This window comes from Gossypium arboreum, chromosome 8 (genome assembly GCF_025698485.1).
Source record: "Gossypium arboreum isolate Shixiya-1 chromosome 8, ASM2569848v2, whole genome shotgun sequence".
In the NCBI taxonomy this organism is placed as follows: Eukaryota; Viridiplantae; Streptophyta; class Magnoliopsida; order Malvales; family Malvaceae; genus Gossypium; species Gossypium arboreum.
In genome coordinates, this window is record NC_069077.1 from 131,081,294 (window position 1) to 131,088,515 (window position 7,222).

Here is a 7,222-nt window from a genome sequence, read left to right on the forward strand (position 1 = left end):
CTCATATATCTTTTATCCATAAAATTTTCAGAATTTTTGGTATGGCCAATCAATACCAGATTTTTCTTAAAGTTTCCCATGTTTCACTGTTTGACTAATCTGACCACTCTTCATTACGAATCAAATTTCTCATTGTACAGAATTCAAAATATGTTCTCGTTTATTCCATTTGAAACTAGACTCATTAAGCTTTAATTACATAATTTATGCAGCTTCTAACTCATCTCCCACAATTTATGGTGATTTTCCAAAGTCACGTTACTGCTGCTGCCCCAAGCAGATTTATTACCAAATCACTCTTTCACACCTAACTTGCATGCTTGTTATTTAAACATGTATATCACGAATCAATCATCACATATCTATGATTTTACTTAAGTATAATCTCCATTTCATCATTTTAAAGCACAACATGTTAGCTGATTTTTCCCTTTAACATCTAAGGCACATGCATGCTCATTTGTTTGGCTCAACTTCACCTATCTTCCATTTTTCATCAAAAGAACATGAAACAACAACCATTTCCTTCATTTTAATTCATGACTAAATGCTCACAACACAACTAAAAATCAAAATATGCTTCAAGAGTTAAGGTAGAATCAAGAAGAACTCATGAACCTCAAAATAGAAGCAAGGTACCAAGAACTTACCTTCAATTTTCCTCTTCCTAATGACCGAATACTTAAAAGCTTTCTCCTCTCCTTTCTCTTCTCTAACTTTCAGCTATGATGAACAAAGATGGACAAAACTTTGTTCTTTTCACCCCTTTTTCTTTTAATAAAACTTCATATTTCATCCATTTAATTCTTTAATACAAAAGACATGAAATTCTTATCATGAAACATTTACCTAACCCATTATCATGAAACATTTACCTAACCCATTATCATGAAATATTTACCTAACCTATTATCATGGAACATTTACCTAACCTATTATCAATTTGTATCAATTTGTACCATAAATTATGGATATCAAGTGTACATTTTGTCTACAACAACATGATGACTAGCCACTACATGTAAAATGGGAGGTTTGTCATGCAAATCCTCCTATTTTGCACTCCTATTTATTTGGCCACTTCAATTTAGCCTATAGCATTTTCAAATATTTTCACATAGGTTCTATTTCATAATTTCACCCCCTTTTTGTTATGGAACAAAAAAAATTAACTAAAATTGTCGGGTTCTATCTTAAGTTTGGGCTTTCTAGAGGCCCACTAACATAATTAAACCTATGCCAACATTCACAGGATTCCCGAAAATTGGGGCGTTACAAAAGACATAGGCGTATCTCACACGGCTTGGCGACACGGCCGTGTGTCACCTGTTGAATGCTTAAAGTGCAAGTCAATTAGTTACACAGCCTGACACATGAGCGTGTGACATAGCCGTGTGACCCTACTCAGTAAGGACACGGGCTGGGACACGGCCATGTGTCCTAGTTTGAAGGTTACATGGCCTGAGACACGGGCATATGTCTCAGCCATGTGAGGCACATGGCTTGGCCACACGATCGTGTGACCCCTATTTTCAATTTTTTTGAATTTTTCCTAAACTTTCCAAATGATTTCAAATTGGTCCCGATTTGTTTCTAAAGTATTTTTAGGGCCTTGAGGGCTCGATTTAAGGACGATATGTGTATGTAGGAATGGTTTAAGTTATTTTTTATGATTTTTGAATGAAATTAATTAGAAATATTCTAATTGTACGATAATGCTCGTAACCCTAATTAATGACGGAGAGGGGTTAGGTGGTTATAGAAAGGCCCAAAGAAACGTCGACTGAGCTTATGATGATAGTGGAGTCATAACGAATTTTGGTGAAAAGGTTGGAGTTTGACATTAACCCAATCACCTTCTTGAAAGATTAAGTCTCAACAGTATTTGTTCACGATAAGTTTCATCTAATTTTGTGCCTTTAAAATATTCTACTTTAGGTGAGTAAGGACTGCATCTCGATCAAGCATGTGTTGCTTTACTAAAGGCGTACCAACTTTTCTTTTGATATACCTAATAAGAGTCAGTGGTGGTTGGCTATAAAGGGTTTCGAATGGTGTCATTTGAGCAGTGGTTTGATAAGTAGTGTTGTACCAATATTTAGCCCAAGCTAACATAGCAACCTAGTTGTGAGGGGTATTGGCTGTGAAGCAACAGAGGTACATCTCGAGACATTTGTTAAGAGCCTCCGTTTGGCCATCTATTTGAGGGTGATAAGGGGCACCCATTGCGAGAGTTGTGCCTTTTAAACGATTAATCTCCTTCCATAAATCTTTTATAAAATGAGGATCCCGATCTATGACTATTGTGCGAAAATTTCATGAAGACAAATGATTTCCATAACAAAGGTAGATGTAACCGTTCAACTTGAAAAATCACTAGGAAGAGCTAGAAATGTCCATATTTGGAAACGCGGTCAATGACCACCATGATAGTGGCTTTCCCCCATGATGGTGGTAATCCCGTAATGAAATCCATAGATATGTCTTCAAACACCAAGGTTCGAATTAAGAGAGGTAGAAGTAAGCCAACTGGGCGCAATGAGGAATCTTTCATTTGTTGAAAAATGGAGCATTCGGAGACAAATCGGTGAACATTACAAGGCATTCCTTTCCAAAAAAAAATTAACGAAAGTCGATAGAATGTACGAGTGATTCCTGTATGAGCACTTACATGCGAAAAATGAAACTTACTTAACAGTTGTTGCTGAAGAGGGGAGTTAGTAGGAAGGATGAGGCAATCCCGAAAAAATAAAAGCCATCACGAGTCGCATAACCCGGAAGGGAGTGGGGTTCGGCACGAAGTCGAGCATACAAGGCTAATAACTCAAGGTGACATTGGTTGGCCTCACATATTGCCGTGATGATGACGAAATCTAGACCTATAATAGCAAATAAAAAAGTTGCTGGAGGTTGGGAAAGGGTATTTACGATGTGGTTATGCTTGCCCGGATGATATACGATGTAAAATCATAACCCAATAATTTATCGACCCATTTCTATTGGTAAGGTGTTTGGATGATCTGATCGGTGAGGTTCTTCAAGGGTTGTTGATCAATAACAATAATGAATCAACGACTTAATAAATATTCCTACCATTTTGCGACGGCTTGGGTAATGGCATACATCTCCCGATTATGGGTGGAGGCAGATTGCTGACAAGGAGAAAGTTTTTGACTGAAAAATGTGATGGGGTGGCCATTTTGAGACAAAACAGCGCCAATGCCTATAATTGAAGCATCAGTTTCCATGGTGAAAGGTTTAGAAAAATTTGAAAGCAGGAGTACGAGGGCTGATGCCAACAATTTTTGGAAATTGGAGAAAGCCAGGCTTGCTGCAAACATCCAATTGAAAGAGTCATTTTTAAGTAGATCAGTCAATGGGCCAGCCATGGTTGCATAATTTTGGATAAAATGCCGGTAAATCCAGACAGGCCTAGGAATGCTCGAACATCTTTAACTGTTGTGGGAGTGGGCCAATTGACAATTGCCGGAATTTTATTTGGGTCAACTGCGACACCCTGGGCTGAAACAATATGGCCCAAGTAACCTACAGAATCTTGTCCAACTAAACATTTGAACTATTTTGCTGCCAATTGGTAAGAACGTAGGAGCTGGAGAACTTGTCAAAGATGGTCCAAATGCAAGGCCCACGCTGCTCTATAGATCAATGTCGTAGAAAAAAACTAGATCAAATTACTAGAGAATTGGTCAGAAAACGTCGTTCATCAATGCTTGAAACGTAAAGGGTGCGTTTGTAAGACCAAACAAACATTACCAAGAATTTGTAGTGCCCATCGTGAGTTTGGAAAGCTGTTTTAAATTCACCACCTACACGAATTTGGATTTGATGGTATCCGGCTAAAAGATCCAATTTTGAAAATATCGAGCTCCATGCAATTAGTAAAAAAAGTTATCTATTGATGGAATAGGAAAACGATAAAAAATCATAACAGCGTTGAGAGCACGGTAGTCCACACAAAAACGGCAAGTACCCTTTTTTTGCGGATAAGAATAATCAAGTCGAAAATGGACTGGTGTTTGGGCAGATAATCCCATCGTTGAGCATTTCAATAACAAGTTTTTCCATCTCTTTTTTTTTGAAAGTGAGGATACCGATAGGGTCGTACCTGAACTGAATTTGTGTTGGGCAGTAAATGAATTGCATGGTCACAGGTCCGTGATGGAGGGAGACCCTGGGGTTTAGTGAAAATATTTGAAAATTCAGCCAGAATGGAAGCAATGTCAGTAGGATAGGAAGAAATTGAACCGTTGGAGGTGGGTATCACTTCTAACCAAATTCAGCAATAGCTTATGTTAAAGATAATCGATGTAGGGCTTTGTATTGGATGGACTGAACCACAAGAAATCGATCTCCTTATCAACATACTTTGTGACCCTTATACGTAAACTGGAAAACCGAAGTTGCTTAATCTGTAATCACTGGTCTCAAAGTAGCTAACCACTCAATGCCTAACACATATCCCAACCTTGTAACGGTAAAACATAAAAATCCATAGAAATTTCTTGGCCTTGAATGATGAGTGGTACTTTTCGACTTATTCTAGAACAAATCAAACGGTCGCCATTGCCAACCAATATAGAAAATTGAGCAGTTGTTTCGATCAGAAGCCGGAGATAAGTTGCGACTCGGGTTTGCACAAAATTATGAGTGTTACGCCCATCCAAAAGAATCTGAACAACTTTTCCATGAACTTGACCAGTGAATCTAAGCGTTGATGTAGAGCAACCGCTTGCAAGAGCATTAATGAAATCGCCGATTTGGTCAATACTTCCTGAAGTTGAAGATTTTCGAAAATAGTAGAATCAGTAGGAGATTCAAGAACTGGAGAATTGTGTTTATCTTCCTCAAACAAAAGCAATTGGGGTTTTGATTTGCACTTGTGATCCCAAGTGTATTTCTTGTCGCAATGATAGCAAAGGTTTTATGCCCGGCGTTGAGCCACTTTCGAAGGTGAAAGCCGACGAAAGGGAATCTTAACACTGCTTAAAAGTGTGGCAAGGCTCTGGGTCGATGAAGACAGTGAGGGAGACTGTAGTTTAGGAGTGGGAAGAAGTGGTTTGCCCGTGGCCAAAGAAGGTCGAACGGAGCCCTTTTCCAGGGCCAACCGTTGTTCATGAAGATAGGCCAGCTCGATGGCATCTTCTAAGTTTGTGGGCCGATGGATCAAGACAGCTGTCTTAATATCGGGTCGAAGGCCCAAAATGAAACATTCGACCAGAAACAACGGAGGTGAAAACATAGTATGGTTGGTTATAGCCTCAAACTGTGCTCGATAGTCTTGAATAGGGGTGAGTAGTCAATCGAGTAGAGTCGAATCAAGTAAAAAAATTCGAGTTATTCGAGTTAAAAAATTATACCTTAGCAATTAAATTCAATTTTAATTTTTTTCGAATCGAATCGAGTGAAAAAATTTCGAGTTAAGTTAAGTCGAGTTAACGAATCATATTATTTATACTCAATGTTACATTTACGTAGAACGATTATTTAATTAGTAGATGAAGTACAAGATTATTTAATTACATAAACAATATAATTGTTTTACCTTTTAACTTAATGAGTAAATATTTATTAAAATAACGTAATTTTACCTTTTAACTTAATAGTTTTAACTTTTAACTTTAAAAAATATACATTTATCAAAATAAAATGACTTAATTTTACCTTTTCTTATTCAGATTTTATTAAACCAAAAATTTAATTTTTATTCGAGTTAATCTAAATAACTTGATTAACTCAAATAATCCGATCTATTTAATTTAATATTTAAATTTTTTATTAAATTTTTTGAATCGAATCTGACTTTAGTCACATCTAGTATTGAACCATGGAAGTCTATTGCAGCTTGGCAAGCCGTCCTTCGTGACTACAAGTCACAAGACTGGAAACGCTTGATAAGAACCGTCTTAAAATGAATCTACCCGAAAAATTGTTTGTTTCTATACATCCAATCAATCCACTCCGCAGCATCATCATCAAGATAGAATGAAGCAATGGTAAGCCTATCCTGTTCCTGGATATTATAAAAAGTAAAATAGTGTTCTGGCTGCAAAACCCAGCGATCCAGATTCGTACCTGAAAACCGGGCAAACTGAATCGATACGGGTTTGTGGGAGCCAATGGAAGAACCAGTTGGTTGTGATGCGATATGTGGCCCTGTTTTGGGAGGTGAATCCGTGGAAACAACTGGCAGACAAGTTAGGATTTCTTACAGCATCTGGTGTTGAGAAGCAAAGGATTTAGTAATACCATCAACGTCTTTGCGGAGCTGCGCATGCGATTCTTGGATGGCTTTGACATTTTTATCGAGTAACTTGAGTCGGTTACCATCTGCCATATTTGTCGATGGTCAATGAAAGCACCAATGTTGTGTACAGATATTCCTACAATAGAATCTAATAATGTCTAAAATGAGATGAGCAGAAATTGATGAAAGCTGAAGATGAATTTCTTCCGGTGAATATAACCAGCCGTACACTCAGAGAGTAAAGGTGAGAAAAAAGAAACAAATTTCAATTGACAATAAGCATGCTGCAGCCATAAGCCTTCTGTTTTTCTTATAGTACCTTTCCAGCCGTTATGCCCTTGCTGTCGTAGTCTACATGACAAAATCCTAGAATTTTGGAGGAAGCTTTCTTTGACGCGTAGCCCTAGCAGTTTCGGATGGAGGCTCGGTTTGGATCCCTGGTTCAACAGCCACGGGTTCATTCATAACACCCTACCCACATACGTCCAATCAATTTCGTCCACCTGTCATGTTATCTGTATATAAACAAAGAACAATGACCCTGACGCTAAGTTGGGCTAAACTTGAAATTAAACTTTGTAAAAATGGAAAATATATTCACTTAAAATAATAATAAAAAAACATCTTTTTAAGATGTTAAAAAGACGTTTAAGGTTTATAATTACAAGAAAAAGTACAAAAGATAAAAAATAAATTTTAAAAAATCCCATAGGGCTATATCATTTTTCCCCTTTTTTTTTTACCAAAAATAAAGAAAAGAAAAATCAAACTCAGTGAAATGTACAATGTATAACTGCAATGGAGCCTCCCTGCATAAACTTATTGCCCTTTGGGGACTGCCATAAATTGAACTAATCCCCAAAAAGATTATGGCTGGGAAAGTTGTGGGAAAAAATGAGTTGAAATTTACAAAAACGATTTGGGGCAGTTTTGGGGAGGTCCAATGAATGAAAGAAT

At 37.4% G+C, this 7,222-nt stretch overlaps 1 long non-coding RNA gene across 1 annotated transcript; it reads right to left on the minus strand.

Annotated features, from left to right (window-relative positions):
• Window positions 1-5,924: 5,924 nt before the first annotated feature.
• Window positions 5,925-7,205, minus strand: LOC128296563 (uncharacterized). The gene is made up of 2 exons (XR_008287195.1): window positions 6,094-7,205; window positions 5,925-6,031 (listed from the first exon to the last, which is right to left on the minus strand). It is a non-coding gene; the product is annotated as an uncharacterized LOC128296563 (long non-coding RNA).
• Between the last annotated feature and the right edge of the window lie 17 nt (window positions 7,206-7,222).